Genomic DNA, 27,026 nt, shown 5'->3' with positions numbered 1-27,026 from the left:
AGTAACTGGTCCGCATCTTGATAAAGCTAGTTAATTTGCATCGAACGGATTGGGATGTCAAACTTCCTTCCGCATTATGGGCCTATCGTACAACATATTAAGTGGAATCATGACTAAATCCTTTCAAATTGGCGTTAGAATGGAGGCAATTACCCCAGTGCAGCATGTGGTGCCGAGTTTGCGGATGCTGATTGTGGATAAGCTTCTTTTAAAAGATTCCATTGTTTATCGTTTGGATGTTTTCCAGGAATTAGATGAAGAGCGATTGCGTAGTTTTGCGGTGTTGCAAGATCTGCAATCCCGGTGGAAGAAATGGCTGGATCGACCTAAAGCACAAAAATTTTTGCGAGGCCCGTTGGTTCTTGTATTTAACTCCCGCCTTGGAAAGATGCCCGGGAAGCTGAAATTATGGTCATGTGGGCTGTTTTGGATTTTTAAGTCACGTGGACCTACTTCCTTTTATTTGGCTGATTTACGGGGGGATGTGATTTCTGTTCCGGTGAATGGGTTTCGACTTCGCCATTATTTTTCCCCTACCTCTATTAAGTGTCCCTTTGCTGTGGTACAAGAGCCGGAAGCCGCCTTAATGATGATTGGGGATTCTTTAACATGCAATCTCAAAAAGCGGGAAAAGGGCTATGATGGTTGCAACACCGTGGCACACCCTATTTTGAGAGCTCTTTGTGAGTGGTTTCATGCATGCAACAGATACCTTATACTTCATTCGTGCTATTTGTAGAGATTTCGTACTGCTGCGTTTGTGCGTTCTTCTTTTCTCCTGTGTGCCTTCACCACCATGACGGCTTCTTTGATACAATGCATTCCTTTCACTCCTGTGCAATAGCTGGCTCTCTGATGGGTGGACACATGGTTGCAGGATTTGCGGCTACGTGTCTCCACCAACCTTGATTGGCAGGGTATCCCTGTTTACCCGTAGGCTACGGCTTTGATCAAGCAATTGGATCTTGGTGATATGGTGCAAGTAAACAATCATCAGATTTAGTTAACATCTGAAAGAATTTCAAGGTGCTGTTGCCTGCCAGTGATGGCATGCACGCTTCACACGTCATTCTCGCTGCAGAGGCAAAGCTAGAGTTCGGTTTGAAGGTGAAGGGAAAATACATGTTGTCAAGGCTCACTGATGCAGCGATAAGAGATGCGTATCGCTGGTTCTTGGAAGCAATTTGGTTGCATGCCAAAACGTATACCATTTCTGCTAAAGCAAGCAATGTGTTGCATTCAGCCAACTTTGGGCCAGTGGCCTAGGCATCGATAGTCAAGGAAAGGCTATTGGCAAAATGTCAATGAGTGGTGGGGCAGATGGGGTGCAGTACCCTGACGAATACAAAGGTAGGGCAACTTCTCACATTGGTGTTTCCCTTACAGGAAGATTTCCCTCTGGCCCTTCGACCTTTGTGCCACTTTGAGGATGAAAGATTTCTCACTCGCAACACCGCGCAATCGGCACAGTCTCCAAGTTCTGTGCTTGTTAAGGAGTTGTCTCATACCCCTACTCGTGTACCGGATGTAGCTGGTGCTTTTGCTACAGTGGTAGCCTATGTTTCACGGGAGATGGCCACTGTGGGGACATCGAGCCTAAAGCGAGGACGGGAGGAAGCCCAACTTTCCACACCACCTCCTGCCTCAACATTGTCTCTAGTCAGTGATGACCGACTGCTAGAGGATTCCGCAGTTGTGAGCTAATGTTGAAGAATGCAAGAGTGGGCTACAACTCCAAATCCTGAGGGAAGTAGCTATGCAAGTGCGGACACTTACTCGCAACTAGAAAACCCTGATGCTGTTCGGATAACTACAGATGCGGTGGGAACGAATCCAATCCCTGTACCTTGGGAAGCTCATACCGGAAATCCCTCATATCAGCTCCAAGCGTGCGGAACCTTTTTGCAACGCATGGTGGATTCCTTGTGGTCAGTTTGGCGAGCACCGGCAACTAAGGCACGAGTCACCGAGCTCAAATTATAGGTGGCTGCCTTGCAGGCTCGCAATGTGGAGCTGGCGAGCCAAAACTGAGCATTGGATAGTACAGCCCAGCAAAGCAGGCTGGTGAAATGCAAACCCTGAGAGAGGCTAATTCTGTGTTTGTTTCCTCTATTCAAGATGAACTTCTTCGCTTGAGAACGCAGAATAGCCTGGCAAATTATTTAGCATCACATCCTGGTGATGTCATGATCAATTTGAATGATCTTGATGCACTAGCAGTGGAAATGCAACAGGACTTGCACACTTTTTTGGAGGGTCAAATGCAGAATTGGATGTCTATGCTATCCAATGTGGCTTTAACTCTGAACCAACTCAAAAATTCGTGGTGAGCCAACCTGAGCCGCCTGCCAATGACAAAGGTAAGAGCATTTTACAAGAAGGTTTTGATATTTTGATTGGGGGAAAGCTATAGAAAGAATGTTATGAAGCCCAAGCCCATGTCTCTCGTTTGCAGCGAGTCATTCATCATTTTCGTAGGGAGCGGTGCAGGGTCTATTTTTGGGCGGAGACACTTACTCACTCCTTTTAACTCGGTCTCCCACCATGTCCACCATTTTTGCCCGCTCTGAACCGATATTCGGCTTGGTATTACCCTATTCATACCCGTCTTGCTCCTTTACCATAGGCCCCTTAGTCTGTTTCCTTGCCAACGCAATTCATTCCCTGGAACCCTGGAACCCTACATAGGAGGGGGCGAGCCTTGCAAGTAGGGGATGAGAGAGAAACACACACACAAACACACACACACACACACACACACACACACACACACACACACACACACACACACACACACACACACACACACACACACACACACACACACACACACACACACACACACACACACAAACAAGCTCCCTTCACACAAAGGGAGTGAGGGACACATGTAAGATCCCTAGCCTAGATGCCCACAAGGTGTACCCAATTCCTATTGGATGGCCTTGGAGGTGGACCAATGAGAATTAGGCTAAAGTAAATCTAGTTTAATTGATTTAAAAACACTTAATAAAAGAACCAATAAGAATTAAGCTCTCTAGAAGACTATTGGACAGTCTCCCAAGGGGACCAATGAGCATTCAACTACCCAAAGGCTTGCCTGATTCCTATTGGCCAGGAGGCAAAAGGGGTCCAATGAGAGTTCAACTGAATTAAATAATTACCTAAATCTCTCTCGAAGGGGGAAAGGGGGACACATGTCAGAAGGCTATCACTTATGCTGCTTAATTACCATTGGCTAAGCCTACGGAGGTCCAATAGGATGCTAGCAAGAGCAAATAGCAAGAGGGGTCGACCAAGAGAGAGAGGGGGCTGATTTTTCAAAGGCATTATCACCTACACACTCACACTATCTCATGTGTGAAGTAAAGAAGACTCTCTCTCCTTCTCAAGCTTTAATGGAAAGCTTATCACCTACTCCAAGCTTGTGAGAAGGAAGGCCTACACCAACAACTCTTGGCTTTGTGATGCAAATCCAACCAAAAGCCAAGCTTCAATGCATGCTCATCTCCTCTACCATGCTAATTACTAAGCTAGGCTATGCTAATATGAGTGATTATGTGAGTAGATGTACATATTTCTCGTAAGAATACTCCTTCTTTCTCTCAATCTACTCTCATACCCCGCTAGCTCTCACCATCTTTGATGGTGTTTGAGGTCTTGGGTCTGAGACAGTGAGGGAATTGATGTTGTGTTTGATAAGTGTTTTTCATAGTGCATGAAGTTTCCATCTTCATTGCACTAGCTAGTATTGAAGGAACACAAGAAATTGTATTGTAAAATGTCCCTCTTGATGAAAGAAACCATATACAAAGCCTTTTGGAGGGGGGACCAGCTCCATGCAAATCCGGTCCTCAAATGTTGTCAATTTCTTAATTTCTCTCTCTTTTGAAGTATTGTTCATGCTATCTAACTAGGTGTTATGCTTTTTGTTGCTTTCTCCACCCAAGCACTCTTGTTAATCTCATTAGGAATCTATTCTTATGAAATGCTCACTATGTTCATGCTATTTTCCGCTACACACAAGTTACTAGGCCATTAAATGTCACATTGATATCAAAGCACAAGGTTTCTCTTTTCTTGCTCAAGAAGGGAGGTCCTCAAGCTAGCTATAAATGGTTGGTACTATTAATTGCATGTGAGTAAGTAGAATAGAGATTTTTCAACCTTGCAGTGCGCCTACCTTTGTGCAGTTAAAGGGGCATCACCATCAAGAGCTATGGTCTTAATAGTGGAGTCCTATGGGGCTTGCCTACGGCTTAACCACTATTGAGCTATTAGAAGCTTGGCAGGAGTCAGTGCTGTTTTGGTGTTTAACGATCCTCTCTTCTATTCCTTGCAATTAATGGTATTCGAGCCACGGGTAGAGTAGCTTGAGTGCTTTTTCTAAAGGGGTAAGGAGGAGTAGCAACTAGGGCTTGAAGTGCCAAAGTACACCTAAAAAGTTTACACCTTAAAGTTGTCAGAATGGCTGACAATAGTAAAGAGAGTAAAATTAATGTTGATAACTTTGATTTTGCTAATGAGCAAGCTACTAATGATGCCCCGATGCTTGTTAACTATCTTGTTTCTAGGCTTCAACAAGCCATGGGCAATCCATCCCTCCAAAGTGAAGTGCAACGGTAGCTTCGTGCTCACGGGATTCTCCAAGCTCCCCACCATGACAAGAGAACACCTAGGAAGCCTCCTTGTGAGACTTCCAAAAGAGGTCTCTCTCCGATTTGGGAAGAAGAAGAGTATCCCTTTGAAGGGCTCAGAAATTTGCTCCTTGATGACGCATCTCCTTCTCAGAGGAGAACTCAAGAGCCTGCACTGAAGGAACGAGAAAGAAGTGAGTCTCCTGCCACCTCGATGGAGATGGCTCCATGAAGACGGTGTGCTTAATGCTCTCGATCACCTCCAAAACAGAGAAGACCATCGCATACTTCTCCACACCATACTTCAAAGAGGGATGACAAAAAGAAAGAGAAGAAACTGGCGAGAAAGAGGACACCCTCTTCTCCATCTTCTTCATCCTCTTCCTCTTATGAAAGTGATGGTGAAGGCAACGAGGATCAAGGCAAGAAAAAGGGAAGAAAGAGGTCACCCTCTTCTCCATCTTCCTCAAATTCTTCTTCTTCTGAAGAAAGTGATGGTGCAACCTTTGAACCATAAAAAAGAAGACGCCATAGGAAATCCTATGTCGCGTGGAAGAGGGCGTCCAAGCTCAAGAAATTCAAGGAGGGAGAGAAGAGCATCTCTTTCCTTAACTACGATGTCACTTTTGGTGCTACGGACAAAGTCTTGGCCTTTATCCGACAATTTGATGCGGCGTTCGGAGATGAGGGCTTCACGGAGTCCTCTAAGCTACGCCATGTAGCTATGCACTTTCAAAAGTCTGCCAGATAATGGTGGTCTAGCCTACGGGCCAACGGGGAAGCTCCACGAACATGGAAAGCTTTAAGAGCTTCCATTATGAAGCAGGTTTTGGCCACCGATGCCAAAGACAAAGTAATCACCGAATGGCGAAGCTTAAATCTCTCTCCCTATGAATCCATCCACAAATATGTAGACAAGTTTTGGGACCTACAACTCAAAGCCACTGTCTTCAAAAAGTTGGGTTTTGGAGAGAAAAAGTAGCAATTTTGCGCGGGTTTAACCGAAGAAATGGCGGAGTATGTCAACTCCCAAAGGCCAGGCACCATATCGGCGGTAAGACATCATACTATGGTGGCCTCCCAAATCAATTTTCAAACAGGGGCTAAGAGGAATTCTAAGCCCCTTGAAAACAAGGGTTTCAATGAGCCTAAGGGGAAGGACAATGTCCAAAATTCTCCTAAGGGCAATTCCAACAAAGCTAAGGAGAAGGGAGTTTACAAAGGCAAAAATCAACTCTCTCCTGAAGAGCTTGAGCATTATCTCAAGGATAACCGGTGTTTCAAGTGTGGTGAACAAGGGCATGCGTACCGCGCTTGTTGCCAAAAGAGCAACCGCCATGATCCTCCTAGAGCTACCTTGGTCAAAATCCAAGAGGAGGAAACTCACTACAAAGGATCTCCTCTATGCCATGCTTGGGGAAAGGTAAGAGAACATGATGCTTTTATTCTCTTTGACCCTGGTTCTACTCACAATTTCATATCTATAGAGTTGGCCACCAAGCTAGGCATACAAGCCTACGAGATGGGAGATGTCCTACCCGTAGACGATGCTTTCAAGGGGCAAGAAGCTTTAGTCACTCCCTTAATCAGGAAATTGAGGCTCCATGTACAAAGCTATGTGGACAAAGAGGACTTCTTTATCTCTCCTCTCAAGCATGAGGATGTAATCCTAGGGGCACCATGGTTTGATCGCATGGATGCCAATGTTAAATCCTCTGAAAGGAGAATCTTCTTTAAGTTCACGAAAAAAGATATGTATATAGATGCTAAGGAAATGTGTAACACTATACCCATTGTACATGCACAAGCTTTTAAGTTATCCAATTTTCTCAAGGGGTTTCAAGATGTCTTTATTGACAAAATCCCTTGTGAGCTACCTCCTAAACGAGGTAATGATGACCATGCAATTGAACTTCTTCCGGGAAGTTCACCGCCTAACAAACCTCCTTATAGAGTTTCTCAAGCTCAACAAGAGGTGATTATGCGGCAAGTGCATGAGTTAGTTGAGAAGGGCATGGTTAGGCCTAGCTCATCTCCATTTTTTTCTCCTATGCTAATAATGCAAAACAAAGACGGCACATATCGTATGTGTGTCGACTATAGAGCACTAAATAGGATCACTATCAAAAATAGGTTTCCAGTTCCACGGGTAGAAGACCTATTTGATAAGCTACAAGGCTCCACCTACTTCAGTAGGATTGACCTAAAAAGCGGCTATCATCAAATAAAGATAGTTGATCAAGACATTGTAAAGACCACATTTCGCACTACCTTTGGTCTTTATGAATACATTGTCATGCCTTTTGGCTTGACCAATGGACCAGTCACATTCAACCGCTTGATGGAGAAGCTGTTCAAGCCTTATCGAACCTTTAATGGAATGTTCTTTGATGATATCATCATCTACTCTAATTCATTAGACGAACACAAGCAACACCTCCATGTAATATTTCAAGAATAAACTTTATGTTAATCAAAAGAAAAGTGAATTTTTCTTACAAGAGATTCAGTATTTAGGTCACATTATCTCTCAAGATGGCATCCACATGGATCCATCAAACTTAGAGGTAGTAAAAGGATGGCCTAAACCAAGGAATCTTCATGAGTTAAGAAGCTTTATAGGTATGTGCGCATACTATAGACGCTTCATAGGAAAGTTCTCACTAATAGTAGGACCATTACCTGACCTAACAAAGAAAAACGTTAGGTACACATGGTCTGCCAAGGAGAACAATGCTTTCGAAAAGCTTATCTCTCAACCTGTGCTTACACTACCGGATCTCTCAAGGCCATTTGAGGTCCAATGTGATGCTTGTGGTGATTGCCTTGGAGCTGTTTTGCTTCAAGAAGGGCACACCATAGGCTATGAAAGTCGAAGGCTCGACCCTGTTGAGCAAGCTCTAGGCATATATGAAAAGGAACTCCTTGCAGTTCTACATGCCTTAGACTCATGGAAGCACTATTTATTGGGGACTCCTTTCATTTTGAAAACAGATCACCAAAGTCTTAAGTACTTCATGACGCAGACCAAGCTCTCCGACAAACAAATGAGGTGGGCAAATTTTCTTTCGCAATTTCATTTTCATATTGCTCACATTGCTGGCAAGCATAATCAAGTAGCCGATGCACTCTCAAGATGTCCGAGAGTGAATGCGGTTTCCATAGCAACTCACAATGATCTATCTTCTATGATAAATGAGTATGCTATTGATCCCAATTTTATAGATGTGATTTCAGCCCTTGCACTAGGGAAGAAAGAGGAACCATTTACTTTACAAGATGGTTATCTTCTCTATGGCAATAGACTATGCGTTACTAGCTCACTACATGACAAAGTAATGTATGAATATCATGATCCTCCTTATGCAGGACATAGAGGGATTCTGTCTACCCTAAAGGGCATTGAAACATATTTCTATTGGCCTACCATGAAAGAAAACATACAAGAGTTTGTTTCTAAATGTGTGGTATGCCAAAAGACGAAGTTTGATAGAGGGAAGCAACTTGGATTGCTTCAACCTTTGCCAATCCCTAATTCACCATGGGAGAGCATATCCATGGATTTTATCTTTGGATTGCCTAAGTCTATCCATGGGAATATGGATGATAGTAGACAGGTTTAGTAAACAAGCTCATTTTATACCTGCCAAAAAGACTATCAAAGCCCATCCAATGGCAACCCTCTTCATTTCACAAATCTTCAAGTACCATGGCTTGCCAATGTCCATAGTGTCGGATAGAGATCCTAGAAGGACCAGTAATTTCTGGAAGGGTCTCTTTGAGAATTTAGGAACAAGGCTAAACTTCTCTTCGGCCTATCACCCGCAAACAGATGGCCAAAGTGAGATAGCTAACCTAACAATTCTCGATCTAGTAAAAGCCTATGTAACGGAAGTAGATAAATATGCCAATGGGAGAAGTACTTACCCTTAGTCGAGTATGCCTACAATAACACTGTACATACTTCCATGGGAAAAGCACCTTTTGAGGTAATTGAGGGAAGATCAAAAAGTCCCTTGCTACTTAACGTACACGGGAAGATCTTTGCTGCAGATGAGTATAGCCGAGACCTACAAGAATCTTTCCAAAAGATTAAGGATGCTATCTCTATCTCACAGCAAAGGCAAAAGGCTGCCGTTGACAAGCACAGAAGAGCCCAAGCCTTTAAAGAAAATGATTGGGTCTTATTAAAATTTCCCAAGGCTCGATCAAGGCACACGGTGGGCAAGAATCCTACGGGACACCAAAAGTACTATTCTAAGTTAGCAAAAAGGTACTATGGTCCCTTCCAAATTCTTAGGCCAATAAATGAGATGGTCTATCAACTCAAGTTGCCCAACCATTGGCTCATACACAATGATTTCCATGTGAGCCTACTAAAGCCTTACAAAGGAGATCCACCACAAGAACTAACAATTGAAGATCCACCGGAGATCGAGGACCAAGAAGAGGTGCTGCAGCCCGAGTCCATTCTCTGACATGAAGACAAGGTACTAAGAGGCGGTAAGACTATCCGACGATATCTTATTAAGTTTAAGAATTATCCTTTTGAAGATGCTAGATGGATGCAAGGCATACAATTAAAGATAACCTAAACCTTGTCAATGCTTACAATGCTTCCCAAGAGTAATCAAATGTACAAATGTTAAAAATGAACAAAACTTTTGTCTTATAAGACTCTCTTTTTCTTTATTGTGCACAAAAATGAAGTAGTATGCATTCTTAGATCAAGTTTGCGGAGATGACGTCTCCCGAACACCAAGTAGAGATTGTCAGTCTACTATGGAAGATGATAGGACTAATGTGCAGACATGCTTGCGGCAGGCTCTCAAGCTCCAAATGGACTAGTCATCCATTGTGGAATGATGTTGTAGGGTAACATAGGGATCCTCTACCCGCTAAGGAAAGGACTAATGAATATGATTTATCTTCTCTACCCCATAGTCGAGGACGGCTATGATTTCAAGAGAGAGGTAATGTCGTAATAATCAATATTTAATTCTCCTAAATGGTTTTCTCATGTTAAATTGATCATTTCATATGAGGAACTGCCAGGGTCGAAAAAGCTAGATTATTGGTTAAGCTAGCGACCGGCCATAGTAGGGATCCAAAGGAGGAAAAATAGGGATCCAAAGTGGGGGCCATCTGTAAAAGAGCCATGTGCAACAATGGGCTTAAAAGACCCTAAGGTTTAGCAAATTCAGACTTCCAAAATGCTAAGGCTCCAAAATTCAAAGGTTGTGTCCAAAGGTCAAACATTGGGGGAGTTGGATGCTTTGTGTGTCGCAAAAGTCTTTAGCAATCCCTACATAGGAGGGGGCGAGCCTTGCAAGTAGGGGATGAGAGAGAAACTCTCTCTCTCTCTCTCTCTCTCTCTCTCACACACACACACACACACACACACACACACACACACACACACACACACACACACACACACACACACACACACACACACACACACACACAAGCTCCCTTCACACAAAGGGAATGAGGGACACATGTTAGCTCCCTAGCCCAGACGCCCACAAGGTGTACCCAATTCCTATTGGTTGGACTTGGAGGTGAACCAATGAGAATTAGGCTAAAATAAATCTAGTTTAATTAATTTAAAAATACTTAATAAAAGAACCAATAATAATTAAGCTCTCTAGAAGACTATTGGACAGTCTCCCAAGGGACCAATGAGCATTCAACAGCCCAATGGCTTGCATGATTCCTATTGGCTAGGAGGCAAAGGGGTCCAATGAGAGTTCAAGTGAATTAAATAATTACCTAAATCTCTCACGAAAGGGGAAAGGGGGACACATGTCAGAAGGCTATCACTTATGCTGCTTAATTACCATTGGCTAAGCCTGCGGAGGTCCAATAGGATGCTAGCAAGAGCAAATAGCAAGAGGGGTCGACCAAGAGAGAGAGGGGGCTGACTTTTTAAAGGCATTATCACCTACACACTCATACTAGCTCATCTGTGAAGTAAAGAAGACTCTATCTCCTTCTCAAGCTTTAATGGAAAGCTTATCACCTACTCCAAGCTTGTGAGAAGGAAGGCCTACACCAACAACTCTTGGCTTTGTGATGCAAATCCAACCAAGAGCCAAGCTTCAATGCATGCTCATCTCCTCTACCATGCTAATTACTAAGATAGGCTATGCTAATATGAGTGATTATGTGAGGAGATGTACATCTTTCTCGTAAGAATACTCCTTCTTTCTCTCAATCTACTCTCATACCCCGCTAGCTCTCACCATCTTCGAAGGTGTGTGAGGTCTTGGGTCTGAGACAGTGAGGGTATTGATGTTGTGTTTGATAAGTGTTTTGCATAGTGCATGAAGTTTCCATCTTCATTGCACTAGCTAGTATTGAAGGAACACAAGAAATTGTATTGTAAAATGTCTCTCTTGATGAAAGAAACCATATACAAAGCCTTTTGGAGGGGGGACCGGCTCCATGCAAATCCGGTCCTCAACTGTTGTCAATTTCTTAATTTCTCTCTCTTTTAAAGTATTGTTCATGCTATCTAACTAGGTGTTATGCGTTTTATTGCTTTCTCCACCCAAGTACTCTTGTTAATATCATTAGGAATCTATTCCAATGAAATGCTCACTATGTCCATGCTATTTTCCACTACACACAAGTTAGTAGGCCATTAAATGTTACATTGATATCAGAGCACAAGGTTTCTCTTTTCTTGCTCAGGAAGGGAGGTCCTCATGCTAGCTATAAATGGTTGGTACTATTAATTGCATGTGAGTAAGTAGAATAGGGATTTTTCAGCCTTGCAATGCGCTTGCCTTTGTGCAGTTAACGGGGCATCACCGTCGAGAGCTATGGTCTTAATAGTGGAGTCCTATGGGGCTTGCCTACGGCTTTGCCTACGGCTTAACCACTATTGAGCTATTAGAAGCTTGACAAGAGCCGGTGCTGTTTTGGTGTTGAACGGCCCTCTCTTCTATTCCTTGCAATTAATGGTATTCGAGCCACGAGTATAGTAGCTTGAGTGCTTTTTCTAAAAGGGTAAAGAGGAGTAGCAACTAAGGCTTGAAGTGCCAAAGTACACCTAAAAAGTTTATACCTAGGAGTTGTTAGAATGGCTGACAATACTAAAGAGAGTGAAATTAATGCTGATAACTTTGATTTTGCTCATGAGCAAGCTACTAATGATGCCCCGATGCTTGTTAACTATCTTGTTTCTAGGCTTCAATAAGCCATGGGCAATCCATCCCTCCAAAGTGAAGTGCAACGGCAGCTTCGTGCTCATGGGATTCTCCAAGCTCCTCACCATGATGAGAGAACAGCTAGGAAGCCTCCTTGTGAGACTTCTAAAAGAGGTCTCTCTCCAATTCGGTAAGAAGAAGAGGATCCCTATGAAGGGCTCATAAATTTTCTCCTTAATGATGCATCTCCTTCTCAAAGGAGAACTCAAGAGCCTCCATTGAAGGAACGAGAAAGAAGTGAGTCTCCCGCCACCTCGACGGAGATTGCTCCACAAAGACGACGCGCTAAACACTCTCCATCACCTCCAAAACAGAGAAGACCATTGCATACTTCTCCACAACATACTTCAAAGAGGGATGACAAAAAACAAGAGAAGAAAAAGGCGAGAAAGAGGACACCCTCTTCTCCATCTTCTTCATCCTCTTCCTCTTATGAAAGTGATGGTGGTGAAGACAACGAAGATCAAGGCAAGAAAAAGGGAAGAAAGAGGTCACCCTCTTCTCCATCTTCCTCAAAGTCTTCTTCTTCTGAAGAAAGTGATGGTGCATCCTTTGAACCATCAAAAAGAAGAGGCCATAGGGAATCCTATGCCACATGGAAGAGGTCGTCCAAGCTCAAGAAATTCAAAGAGGGAGGGAAGATCATCTCTTTCCTTACCTACAATGGCACTTTTGGTGCTACAGACAAAGTCTTGGCCTTTATCCAACAATTTGATGCGGCGTTCGGAGATGAGGGCTTCACGGAGTCCTCTAAGATACACCATGTAGCTATGCACTTTCAAAAGTCCGCCAGACAATGGTGGTCTAGTCTACGGGCCAACGGTGAAGCTCCACAAACATGGAAAGCTTTAATTATTAGCTTCCATTATGAAGCAGTTTTTTGGCCACCGATGCCAAAGACAAAGTACTCTCCAAATGGCGAAGCTTAAAGCTCTATCCCTATGAATCCATCCACAAATATGTAGACAAGTTTTGGGACCTACAACTCAAAGCCACTGTCTTCAAAAATTTGGATTTTGGAGAGCAAAAGCAACAATTTTGCGCGGGCTTATTTGAAGAAATGCCGGAGTATGTCAACTCCCAAAGGCCATGCACCATATCGGCGGTAATACATCATACTATGGTGGCCTCTCGAATCAGTTTCCAAACAGGGGCTAAGAGGAATTCTAAGCCCCCTGAAAACAAGGGTTCCAATGAGCCTAAGGGGAAGGACAATGTCCAAAAGTCTCCTAAGGGCAATTCCAACAAAGCTAAGGAGAAAGGAGTTTACAAAGGCAAAAATAAACTCTCTCCTTAAGAGCTTGAGCGTTATCGCAAGGATAACCGGTGTTTCAAGTGCGGCGAACAAGGGCATGCATACCGCGCTTGTCCCCAAAAGAACAACCGCCATGATCCTCCTAGAGCTACCTTGGTCGAAATCCAAGAGGAGGAAACTCACCACAAAGGATCTTCTCTATGCCATGCTTGGGGAAAGATAAGAGAACATGATGCTTTTATTCTCTTTGACCGTGGTTCTACTCAAAATTTCATAGCTATAGAGTTGGCCACCAAGCTAGGCATACAAGCCTACGAGATGGGAGATGTCCTACCCACAGATGGTGCTTTCAAGGGGCAAGAAGCTTCAGTCACTCCCTTAATGGGGAAATTGAAGCTCCGTGTCCAAAGCTATGTGGACAAAGAGGACTTCTTTCTCTCTCCTCTGAAGGATGAAGATGTAATCCTAGGGGCACCATGGTTTGATCGCATGGTTGCCAATGTTAAATTCCCTGAAAGGAGAAACTTCTTTAAGTTCACGGAAAAAGATATGTATATAGATGCTAAGGAAATGGGTAACACTATACCCATTGTACATACACAAGCTTCTCGAAACACATACATACTATGCCCGCACACACATGCACAGCTTGATTTGTTTGCATGCAAGCTTACTTTACCTTCACTCTTGCACACTTATGCATGATTAGAGGTCATAAGTAGTGTTTTAGGAAAGGTTGAAATAAGTTTGAATGTCTCATACCTTGAAAAGTATGGATCTTGAGCCCATTCTTACCCAAGACCATTCATACACCTCTCAAATCAAAATAATGCACTGGACTTTTTCTTAAGCCTAGATCAAGTCTACCACATGTCATGATGCTCCCTCCACATGCCCGTACAAACATGGCTATTTTGTAAGTCAACCATAAGAGCCTGTGTTCACATGCTACTTACTTGGAAGCCTTCTTGTAGCTAAACTTGAACAAATGCATGAGCACTTGCATCAAAGTGTACACAAACACTCTCTAGCTCAATCTCTACTCAAAAATTTATCCTCTACATGGAGAACCACTTACACAGAGGTAGTTCTGAATACCTTTTGAAGGTATCAACGATCCATTTTAGTTGTTATCCATGGCCATATAATTTAACTTAGCCTAGTTATTGTCCTAAATAGTAAAGAACTAATGGATCTAAGTATGCCATCAATTTTCCTTAGGTCATGACCTCTTAGGGGTGGCTGAAGTAAAAAATACTATCCTCAACAATACAAGTCTTTAAATTCTACAATCTTCAATTAACCTGCATTTCAGAGTGTTACCAAAAGAGATATTTTAGAGTGCTTGGTTTAAAAAGTGTTATGCTTGCTTATCACTTGCAAGGATACAAATAATATTTTCTATTATTTTCTTATTTTTCTTTGAGAGAAAAACATTTTCTTATTATTTTTGCTACTTACTTTATGACTTGGTTCTAAATTAGTCTAATGTACAAAATAGTTTCACTTGAATAAGTCAATTTGATTTCCCTAAGCTGCTCAATATTACTAGAGACATACAAAAGATAGGTTTTTTTCCTCTTCTCAGATCTTGTAAAATTTTTACAACTGTTTCAAGGCATACATCAAGCTATATATGAGTGGCATGACCCACACAACATGAGTGTTGTCCAACTTCTAATCTGCTCAAACAAAAAAAAACATCACAATTAACCGAATGAAAATAATATCATTTTTGAAGATCTACACAACTTTAATCCCTAATTTTATGCTAGTGGTAAAGTTAGAAAGGATACAAATACACATCACTCAACAAATGGAGTCACCAATATTCATATAATACATAGCTGAACGCTCCAACTTTTTGAAATTTATCACATGAAGAGGCAAACACCCCCCCCCCCCCCCAAAAAAAAAAAAAACCTCACAATGGTGAGTGGATTATATTGACAAACCCAAAAAATTACAGATTCTTGTCATGCTCATGCCGAGCCATGACATCTCCAATAGACCAACCATTGGCTAACAAAGGAGCCACCCTGGAAATCCACGATCTTATCCTTACGGACCAATATCTACGATGCCAATTAATCTGTTCCACTCGTTCGAGTTCTTCCATTTCCCAAGGGCTAACATGGGCCCTCTGCTTTCTTGTACTATCTCCATGAAACTAGCTATTTCCATAACATTACTTAATACCCGATTATTCGTGGACTTCCAAATTTGTTTGAAGTAACAAAATCTAACAACTTGAGTTGCAATGATTATCTCGTGCTCTTGTAGGCCTTTCCTCCCAAGAATAGATCGTTTTTAAAGAAGCCTATCTTCCAAGTCCTTTGGACCCGCTTGCAGACCTTCCCTGCCAGACCGCTAATTGCTGGGCAATCCTTGAAGAGATGTGAGAGGTCTTCACTGGCCGTTTTACATTGAGAGCACGTATCAAGGCCAATCCCCCTGGCTACGACCTTAACCCCAGTCAGTAAGGCTCCCCATTACTCTTACTCTCATCGGTGGATATCCCGTTCTTGGACACTATATGCCCTAGAATGACTCCATGCTTAACCCAAAATTGGCATTTGAAAGGGTTCAATGAGATGCGATAAAATCTGCACCTTTCAAATATTTTTCGTAGATATAACAAATGCTTCTCCCAAGAAGAATAAACACAAAGGTCGTCTAGGAAAGCTTCACAAAACTCCCTTAGAAATTCTTTAAACGCAGTGTTTATTGTGCAATGCATCTATAATCCTATTGTCCATGATGCATGCATGTCACTTGCTACAAATTCACATGTGTGGTAGTTTGACAGTGGTGCTACAAAGCACATTACCTCACATCGTGGTTTGTTCACCTCTCTTGAGTGTTCCTCATAGGAATTCAGTTACTTGTGCCAACAATGCCTCTTATTCAGTTCAAGGGAGTTGGAAAGATTGTACTTACTGCTGTATTTATGTCGTGGGTTGTATAAGCTCACTTTGTATGACAAGTGTCGGCAAAATTTTGCAAATGCAGTTGTGGATTCAAAGGCTATTTCAGATGCAAAACTTTGGATGCACGTTTTGGACATCTGACTTTTGCCAGCTTGCTGCGTTTGCAAAATCTGATATGGTTGCTTCTTTGCCGCCTCCTGAAGCACCTGTCAAACATGTTTGTGAAGGCTCTATTTTGGGTAAGATGCAGCGTTCTAAGTTTCCAAAGAATGGTTCAGTTAGGACCACATGCAAGTTGCAGCTTGTGCATAGTGATGTTTGTGGGCCCATGCAAACTCCGTCCTTGCAGCTCTCTCTCTCTCTCTCTCTCTCTCTCTCTCTCTCTCTCTCTGCCTATGCAAGCGGGAAAGAGTATATTCCTCTCCATCATATCGAGTGTTTGCTTAATATGAGGGAGGACTATTGTATTGCAACCATTTCTGAAGCTTCTGAGGTGGCCAAAGATTTTATTGACACAGAAGAAGAGTCAAAAGAGGAGTTTTTGGCACTTGCGTGGGGGTCGTGTGGACGCTCAGGCAGACATGCCCTTGGACGAGCCACGGGCGCAAGTTGCGTTCAAAGACTCGATGATTCGCGGAATTCTGCAATTCACACTACGTATCGCATTTCGCTGCGTTCTTCATCGTTGCAAGAGCCAAGATATCCGTTGCTGAGAGTCGTTTGCTTTACGTGATTCGCGGCCCCCCGGAGGGAGCCACCTCAGTCCAAGATTTCGTTGAGCTGTGTGCGTCGCCCCTCGGCCCCCCCTTCCCCTCCGCGGTGCGGGGAGGGGGAGGGGGGTGCGTTCGTTTTCGGGCCTCGGTGGGAGGGGGGACGGGCGCTCGTCCCCTCCCCCCCCGCTCCTCGGCCACGGAGCCCTTTCTCGACACAGCGGCATCGGCCACGCCCCGGCCGCAGAAGCCGATCCCCGCGGAGGACGTGCCTCGTACTCGGGGAGCGTAACCACCCTTGCGGCGGGGGTCGTCGCACGGTGCCATCGATGCATTTCAGCCGACCGTGGCGACGCGCTCGCTCCTCGGCCGTCGCCCCCGCGAGGGGGGGCGACGCGTCGGGGGAGGCGCGCTCGGACGGCCATCTCCGCCGCACGTCCCCCGCCATCCCAGGGAACGGCACTCGAGGAGCATAAGCAAGTGGTACAATTGGAGGTGTGGGGGCCATGTGTGCATAAGGGGCTAGAGGCATATATGGTCGAGGCCCCATATTAGGTACTACGACACTAGGTAGTGGCACTGCGCTAACCGTAGATGTCATCGGTACTACGACACTAGGTAGTGGCACTGCGCTAACCGTAGATGTCATTGGTACATTCTCTGTCAGGCTTATCCCTGGAGTGAGCACTGTGTTTTCCTTGATAGAGGGTTGAGCCAAGTTAGGGAAGCTAAAGCTTTCGCTCGGAGGCTAAGATTGCATAGAGACCCCAGGTGAAATGACGTAAGATGGGTCCATGGGGCTCATTAGAGGAGTCTCCATTTGTGATAGAGTAGGCTGTTGAGCATTGCTCGTATCCAGAAATCTCATGGTGCCAGTTGAGAAAGAATGACTACATTTATAATAAGGTTTATCAATATAATACCTAATATTCTTAAAGATGATTAGGATACATTTTTCTTTTCTTTGTAAAGGTGAAAACCTTATATTCACGCCAACTCAAAGAATTTGTAATGTTCTCATCTCAATCGACATTACGAAAATCTTTACAAAGGGAGACTTCATACACTTATGTAGCGTATTCAATGGGATATTCTTGCCATTTTGACTAGGTGCTCTTTGATCACTCTATTTCTAAGCCTCATATTCTTTTTTGGTTTTGAGAATACAACATGGTTGACGTTCAAGGCTCATCATCTAGAGCATGATTGGGATTCAAGATATAAGGCTTCAAAATCTTGATATGGACCACATCATGAGCCTTGAGGTGTTCAAGTAGATTATGATCTTGTATGCTTGGTGAGTAAGTAATTTGACTATTTCATAAGGACTACAAAATGTGGAGCTAAGGTTTTTAACCTTTCCTAAGGATAGATTTCTCCCTTTTGGTCGAACCTGTAGAAATACTTTATTTACTTTCTTAAAGGTTCTGCTGGTTTTCTTTTGATTAATGTAGTGTCTTTGGTGGTCCTTAGTAGCCTGAATATGTTGCTGCAAGAGAGAGAGAGAGAGAGAGAGAGAGAGAGAGAGAGAGAGAGAGTCAACACTATCTCACATGGGCATTCACACAGGAGGGAATCAATGGCCCAATTTTGGGGAGCGGGGGCATCGTGGGCTAACGATCTTGTGATGCTGCTTGAATTTACCGATACGACGGCTTCATTATGTCTCCCAATGCTTTCAACAAGCACACGATGCCTGAAATAGATGTGGGCCATTGATCCCCTCATGCCCATGCCTGTGTGAGATAGTGAGGAGGGAGAGCGAGGGGAAGAGGAGAAGTTTTAACGTCGTAGAAACGTAATTTATTGTAGGGATGGATACATGATTGATTGGCTTTAGCATAATATATATTGTTTGCCAAGAATATGGAGTCTCATATAAAGCACAACACACAAGAAGTTGGTGCAACTAGCCTCGACTGTTGAGTTTAAAAGGTGAATAGCTCCATTGGCATGTGCTGATGCCCGAGCCCGACAGGGGGTTGATAAGAAAACCATGAAGCGCACCAACTGGGATCATCAGTTGCTGCCCCCTCCTGGTAGAGATCTCTTTTAAGAAGACCATAGTCAGGACGATTGCGGAGGCGGATGCTGAAGCGAGCGGGCATAAAGTGGCCGGTGGTGGTCCCGTCGAACATTTGCGCCCTCGTCGGTGGCCAAAATCCGTCTAAGTGCATTGCACACTCCCGCTCACCTCCCTAATCTCGCCCCCCACCACAAGGAGCTCTTTCACTTCCTTTATCGTGGCCTCCACCCTTAATTATAAGCAAACTGAAACAACCATTTCTTACCGTAAGCGGCATATCCTAAACGGCTTACCCTAAGCGGCTAGCCCTAAAGCGGTCTGAATATGCCCTAAGAGGCTAAGCGCGGCTAGCTCTAAGCGGTTAAGCAACTGAATATCTAAGTGATTATCCAATCTTAAGAGACTAATCCAAAGCGACTAGCGCTAAGCGTCCAATTACGTACGATTGACATAAGAACTCAAGCATAACAACATTGATAGATTTGTCCTAAGTGGTCGACATAATAACGTTGATTTTCCATAAACGACCGACATAACAACGCCGATTTGCAAAATGCATAAGGTTAATCAAAGGTAAATAAAACTTAACACTAAATCTAAACTAAAAATATTCTAATTAACATTTACTACATTCACAACACCCTACAACAGGTCACAATTTTAAAAAACAACATAATTTATTAATTTTTGAATTAATTTGCATAAAAGTAACGAAACTAATTTAAAAATTACTAAAATCTAAATAACTCTTTTTCTTTATAATCAAATTCTATTATCTTTCTTTGTTAATGATGATTTATATTTATAAAATTTATAAAACATAAAAAATAATTATTTTTTTTCAATTTTTTCTTGGTTTGAGAAAGTGGGTGCGTGCGCGTGCATAATAGTGTTGACAAATTAATGTGCATTTTTATTTGTTTGCATGCATGTTTATGTGCATGTGTGTGTGTGTATGCAAAAGAAGAGAGTGATAGAGCACTCACATGCGGCCTATTTGAGCAAGCAGCACTTGAGAAATGTCACTAAACCTGCAAACACACACACACACACACACACACACACACACACAATGTTACTCCCACACACACAAAAGGAAAAAATCCTACCCTAAATCTTGAAAAGAACCTTACCTTGTTGATTGAGGGGAGCGTGTGAGTGGGGATCTCGAGTCTGGCAAGCCTTAAAGCACTAGATCTGCAACAAGTGAGTAAGTGGAGAGCAAGGCAGGAAATAAAATGAGATGAAAACGCGCAGAAGAACCCACATATTTTGTTTTTGTAGGTTTTCTCGGTGCAAGCATCGGTATACAGGTGCCAGAATGTGCATCTAGGCATGCATCAAAATTAACATTGAAAGAGGTGTCAGAATGTGCGCTGAAATCAGTGTAAAAAAATTGAAATTAATATATATATATATATTTTGGCCTCCCTCTTGATTTACCTACACATATACCGACGCCCGTCATTGACATCATAATTTAAGCAATCTCTTGTAGTGATTCCCTCCTTATGATCCTTTCTCACAACATCATGGACTCATCGATACAAATTCTGCCATAATTTTGGCATCGTGCATTCTCAAAACTCCTCATTGATTTTTAGCTGAAAAATGTTTTTTTTTCCCACTTGTTTGTTTTCTATCGACCAATTTTTTCACGATTTTGTCCATCTTCCTTTCACATCGAGTCTTCATTCAAGAACCTTTTAGGAATTGATAAGTTCTTCAATTTTGTGGGTCGGCCTTAATACAAAGGTATTGTTTTAGACTACTGGAGTTCATTATTTTTGATATTCCAGCTTGTTTTGGCAAAAAATTTTTCAAAGTTATTGGATTTGTGAAATTTCTCATACTAAATTATTATGGCATTATCACCCAAATTTGGTGGGGAGAGAGAGAGAGAGAGAGAGAGAGAGAGAGAGAGAGAGAGAGAGAGAACACTTAGTCTATCTTACACGGGCATTCAAAAACTGGTGGGACCGTGGCCACAAGCCCATTCTCATTGGTGTAGAGAGTATATTCCAAAAGCATCTTTGACCCTAAAGGGACCTTTTGGGGTTCATATTTTTCCTAATTCTAGGGCCGACTGTACCAGGTCTAGTAGAGGGATCATCTCCCCAAATGTTTTGTGGTACGGAAATCTAGTCAAGTGAAAACTGTGACAGAAAAGCACCCGTTTTTTTTGGTGACATGCCGACAGGGGTGATTGTAAAACTAAAGCTAGGGGAATATGTATAATCGTCATCATCGGACATGAATACATAAAACTTCATTTCATAAAATAAATACAACACGTTAGTTCACATATCCATAAAAGAACAACTTAAGCAGTGTAAATAACAAAAAACCAATGTTCTGAAATAATTAAAATCCGTCATAGGTAATTGCTCAATACAAAAGAGTCTCTAGCAAAAATCAGTAGTCAATCTCTCATCTTCAATGAGAGCAGCAACACCAAAGATATCTATCTCAATCTGTACTTCTACATCTTCATCATCAAACTCAACTTCTACATCGCTCTGCATCAACTTGCGTATTTGAGAGCTCTTCTCTAGGTTCAAGCATGTGATCACCCATTGACCTCTAGCTCAAAATTGTCAATTACATCATCCGTCGGCGGTGCACTTTGGTCATGAAACTCTTCCACCTCAACCTCCAATTCTTCACATACTTGTTTTCTTCGTGGAGAAACTTGAACAACATAGAGCCACCGCGGTTTAGACAAATATTTTTCATCCTTATCTTTCCATAGTGGATCTATTGTGAACACAACTTGTTCACAATGCTGAGGAAGGATGAATGTATCCCGCACATCTATCCACACTTGCCTAGAGTTCACTTGAAGCAATCCACTTTTGTCTTTGTGCATAGTTGCATTAGGCCCACTAGTAATAACTTTGAACCACTTGACAACAAAGATAAAAGTATAAAACTTCCTAAAGCTAATCTTCAAGGTGTCTTAGATGTAGCCAAAGTATTCAAGCTGGCTAGTCTCTGTGTTCTCTTCCTTGGCACTACTCTGACTTTCTTGGATGAAACTTGCCCTAACCCCACTGTTGAAGGGGACCCTTTGTTCATCAAACCGTTGCACTCTAAAGTGTCTCCCATGCGACTACAAAGCTCCGTATTTGTGATACTGCAAGCATATAGATTAAACAAATTTCATATTACTAGCATAATGTGGTCATGTAGATTTGCAAAAGAAAAGTTGTGGAAATATTTACATGCCAATTGTAGCCCCTCGTTATCTCCTCTTCTTCTTCAATAATCAACACTCCATTCCTCTTTGCCTTGTCGTATCTAGCCACCGCGACCAATAGGAGAGTCTGGAAATTTCTAAAGATGATATGGAAAAGGAAGGTTTCTAGTGGCATGATTGTGCTTGAATTGCAAGTAATTTGTCAAGCATTGTTGCTTTTCCTCTTTGTACCTCTCTTGCCACTTTCGCATGACTTATGAGTTTAGAAGACAAAATCTCATAACCTTTTCCTGCATTGTGGTCTCCATCTTTCTCATGATGCCTTGTCCTTGTGGCTCGTCCCCTGTCACCTTGACATTGACCTCACTAGTCCACATTTGGGGCATCTCTGGATCAATTGAACCCCAAAAACTCATTGATGAGAACAAGAGACTCCTGCACAAGCCATCCTTCAGCCATGCTACCCTCGGGGCGAGCCCTTTGACGGATGAACTCTTTTAAAGTCTTCATGAATCTCTCCAAGAAGAACATCCAGCAGCTATGGACTACCCCCACAATTGCAACTTCATTGAACACATGCACAAGTAAATGCATTTGGATGGTAAGAATCCTTGCTGGAAAGTGCTTCTCCACCATATACACTGCTTCGATAGAATTTAAGTGAGCTGCATCTATGTTGTCTTTTCTTATCTCTTTTGATGAGATCCAACACATTAACTCACTAATTTTATAGATTGAGCTTCTAATGTCATCTGTTTTTTTTGAAAATGGTTAAGATAAACTGTAAAATTTGAAGCTCAATATACTTAAAACATTAGGTGTCTTTAATGTGTTGGTTCTAATCAAAAAGAGAATAAGAAAAGTCAAAACATAGATGCAAGCTCCTTAAATTCTTCGACCCATGTATATGTGGTAGAAGCAAACTTTCCAGCAAAGGATTCTTACCATCCAAATGCATTGTACTTGTGCATGGTTCAATGAAGTTGCAATTGTGGGGGTAGTCCATAGCTGCTGGATGTTCTTCTTGAGAGATTCATGTAAAGATTTAAAGAGTTCATCCGTCAAAGGGCTCGCCCGAGGGGTAGCATGGCTGAAGAGATGGCTTGTGCAGGAGTCTCTTGTTCTCATCATTTGAGTTTTTGGGGTTTCAATTGATCCAGAGAGCCCCAAATGTGGACTAGTGAGGTCAATGTCAAGGTGACAGGGGGACGAGCCACAAGGACAAGGCATCATGAGAAAGATGGAGACCACAAAATGCAGGAAAAGGTTATGAGATTTTGTCTTCTAAACTCATAAGTCATGCGAAAGTGGCAAGAGAGGTAAAAGAGGAAAAGCAACAATATGCTGACAAATTACTTGCATTCAAGCACAATCATGCCACTAGAAACCTGTCCTTTTCCATATCATCTTTAGAAATTTCCAGACTCTCCTATTGGTCGCGGTGGCTAGATACGACAAGGCAAAGAGGAATGGAGTGTTGATTATTGAAGAAGAAGAGGAGATAACGAAGGGGCTACAATTGGCATGTAAATATTTCCACAACTTTTCTTTTGCAAATCTACATGACCACATTATGCTAGTAATATGAATTTTGTTTAATCTATATGCTTGCAGTATCACAAATACGGAGCTTTGTAGTCGCATGGGAGACACTTTAGAGTGCATCGGTTTGATGAACAAAGGGTCCCCTTCAACAGTGGGGTTAGGGCAAGTTTCATCCAAGAAAGTCAGAGTAGTGCCAAGGAAGAGAACACAGAGACTAGCCAGCTTGAATACTTTGGCTACATCTAAGACACCTTGAAGATTAGCTTTAGGAAGTTTTATACTTTTATCTTTGTTGTCAAGTGGTTCAAAGTTATTACTAGTGGGCCTAATGCAACTATGCACAAAGACAAAAGTGGATTGCTTCAAGTGAACTCTAGGCAAGTGTGGATAGATGTGCGGGATACATTCATCCTTCCTCAGCATTGTGAACAAGTTGTGTTCACAATAGATCCACTATGGAAAGATAAGGATGAAAAATATTTGTCTAAACCGCGGTGGCTCTATGTTGTTCAAGTTTCTCCACGAGAGAAAACAAGTATGTGAAGAATTGGAGGTTGAGGTGGAGAGTTTTCATGACCAAAGTGCACCGCCGACGGATGATGTAATTGACAATTTTGAGCTAGAGGTCAATGGGTGATCACATGCTTGAACCTAGAGAAGAGCTCTCAAATACGCAGTTGATGCAGAGCGATGTAGAAGTTGAGTTTGATGATGAAGATGTAGAAGTACAGATTGAGATAGATTATCTTTGGTGTTGCTGCTCTCATTGAAGATGAGAGATTGACTACTGATTTTTGCTAGAGACTCTTTTGTATTGAGCAATTACCTATGACGGATTTTAATTATTTCAGAACATTGGTTTTTTGTTATTTACACTGCTTAAGTTGTTCTTTTATGGATATGTGAACTAACGTGTTGTATTTTTTTTATGAAATGAAGTTTTATGTATTCATGTCCGATGATGACGATTATACATATTCCCTAGCTTTAGTTTTACAATCACCCCTGTCGGCATGTCACCAAAAAAAAAACGGGTGCTTTTCTGTCACAGTTTTCACTTGACTAGATTTCCGTACCACAAAACATTTGGGGGAGATGATCCCTCTACTTAGACCTGGTACAGTCGGCCCTAGAATTAGGAAAAATATGACCCCAAAAGGTCCCTTTAGGGTCAAAGATGCTTTTGGAATATACTCTCTACACCATGAGAATGGGCTTGTGGCCACGGTCCCACCAGTTTTGAATGCCCGTGTAAGATAGACTAAGTGTTCTCTCTCTCTCTCCTCTCTCTTCTCTCTCTCTCTCTTCTCTCTCTCTCCCACCAAATTTGGGTGATAATAATGCCATAGTAATTTAGTATGAGAAATTTCACAAATCCAATAACTTTGAAAAATTTTTTGCCAAAACAAGCTGGAATATCAAAAAATAATGAACTCCAGTAGTCTAAAACAATACCTTTGTATTAAGGCCGACCCACAAATTGAAGAACTTATCAATTCCTAAAAGGTTCTTGAATGAAGACTCGATGTGAAAGGAAGATGGACTAAATCGTGAAAAAATTGGTCGATAGAAAACAAACAAGTGGGAAAAAAAACATTTTTCAGCTAAAAATCAATGAGGAGTTTTGAGAATGCACGATGCCAAAATTATGGCAGAATTTGTATCGATGAGTCCATGATGTTGTGAGGAAAGGATCATAAGGAGGGAATCACTACAAGAGATTGCTTAAATTATGATGTCAATGACGGGCGTCGGTATATGTGTAGGTAAATCAAGAGGGAGGCCAAAATATATATATATATATAATTTCAATTTTTTTACACTGATTTCAGCGCACATTCTGACACCTCTTTCAATGTTAATTTTGATGCATGCCTAGATGCACATTCTGGCACCTGTATACCGATGCTTGCACCGAGAAAACCTACAAAAACAAAATATGTGGGTTCTTCTGCGCGTTTTCATCTCATTTTATTTCCTGCCTTGCTCTCCACTTACTCACTTGTTGCAGCAGATCTAGTGCTTTAAGGCTTGCCAGACTCGAGATCCCCACTCACACGCTCCCCTCAATCAACAAGGTAAGGTTCTTTTCAAGATTTAGGGTAGGATTTTTCCTTTTGTGTGTGTGGGAGTAACATTGTGTGTGTGTGTGTGTGTGTGTGTGTGTGTGTGTTTGCAGGTTTAGTGACATTTCTCAAGTGCGCTTGCTCAAATAGGCGCATGTGAGTGCTCTATCACTCTCTTCTTTTGCATTACACCACACACATGCACATAAACATGCATGCAAACAAATAAAAATGCACATTAATTTGTCAACACTATTATGCACGCGCACGCACCACATTCTCAACCAGAAAAAATTGAAAAAAAAATAATTTTTTTTTATGTTTTATAAATTTTATAAATATAAATCATCATTAACAAGAAAGATAATAGAATTTGATTATAAAGAAAAAAGAGTTATTTAGATTTTAGTAATTTTTAAATTAGTTTCGTTACTTTTATGCAAATAATTCAAAAATTAATAAATTATGTTGTTTTTTAAAATTGTGACCTGTTGTAGGGTGTTGTGAATTTAGTAAATGTTAATTAGAATATTTTTAGTTTAGATTTAGTGTTAAGTTTTATTTACTTTGATTAACCTTATGCATTTTGCAAATCGGCGTTGTTATGTCGGTCGTTTATGGAAAATCAACGTTATTATGTCGACCACTTAGGACAAATCTATCAATGTTGTTATGCTTGAGTTCTTATGTCAATCGTACGTAATTGGACGCTTAGCGCTAGTCGCTTTGGATTAGTCTCTTAAGATTGGATAATCACTTAGATATTCAGTTGCTTAACCGCTTAGAGCTAGCCGCGCTTAGCCCTCTTAGGGCATATTCAGACCGCTTTAGGGCTAGCCGCTTAGGGTAAGCCGTTTAGGATATGCCGCTTACGGTAAGAAATGGTTGTTTCAGTTTGCTTATAATTAAGGGTGGAGGCCACGATAAAGGAAGTGAAAGAGCTCCTTGTGGTGGGGGGCGAGATTAGGGAGGTGAGCGGGAGTGTGCAATGCACTTAGACGGATTTTGGCCACCGACGAGGGCGCAAATGTTCGACGGGACCACCACCGGCCACTTTATGCCGCTCGCTTCAGCATCCGCCTCCGCAATCGTCCTGACTATGGTCTTCTTAAAAGAGATCTCTACCAGGAGGGGGCAGCAACTGATGATCCCAGTTGGTGCGCTTCATGGTTTTCTTATCAACCCCTGTCGGGCTCGGGCATCAGCACATGCAATGGAGCTATTCACCTTTTAAACTCAACAGTCGAGGCTAGTTGCACCAACTTCTTGTGTGTTGTGCTTTATATGAGACTCCATATTCTTGGCAAACAATATATATTATGCTAAAGCCAATCAATCATGTATCCATCCCTACAATAAATTACGTTTCTACGACGTTTAAAACTTCTCCTCTTCCCCTCGCTCTCCCTCCTCACTATCTCACACAGGCATGGGCATGAGG

At 42.1% G+C, this 27,026-nt stretch overlaps 1 non-coding gene across 1 annotated transcript; it reads right to left on the bottom strand.

Annotated features, from left to right (window-relative positions):
- Positions 1–16,604: 16,604 nt before the first annotated feature.
- Positions 16,605–16,757, bottom strand: LOC147417432 (5.8S ribosomal RNA). Its single transcript, XR_015187367.1, has one exon. It is a non-coding gene; the product is annotated as a 5.8S ribosomal RNA (ribosomal RNA).
- Positions 16,758–27,026: the final 10,269 nt, after the last annotated feature.

This window comes from Adiantum capillus-veneris, chromosome 30 (genome assembly GCF_014529385.1).
Source record: "Adiantum capillus-veneris isolate H3 chromosome 30, ASM1452938v2, whole genome shotgun sequence".
Taxonomy (NCBI): Eukaryota; Viridiplantae; Streptophyta; class Polypodiopsida; order Polypodiales; family Pteridaceae; genus Adiantum; species Adiantum capillus-veneris.
The sequence above is the reverse complement of the archived record's forward strand: the minus strand, read 5'-3'. Positions and strand labels throughout refer to the sequence as shown.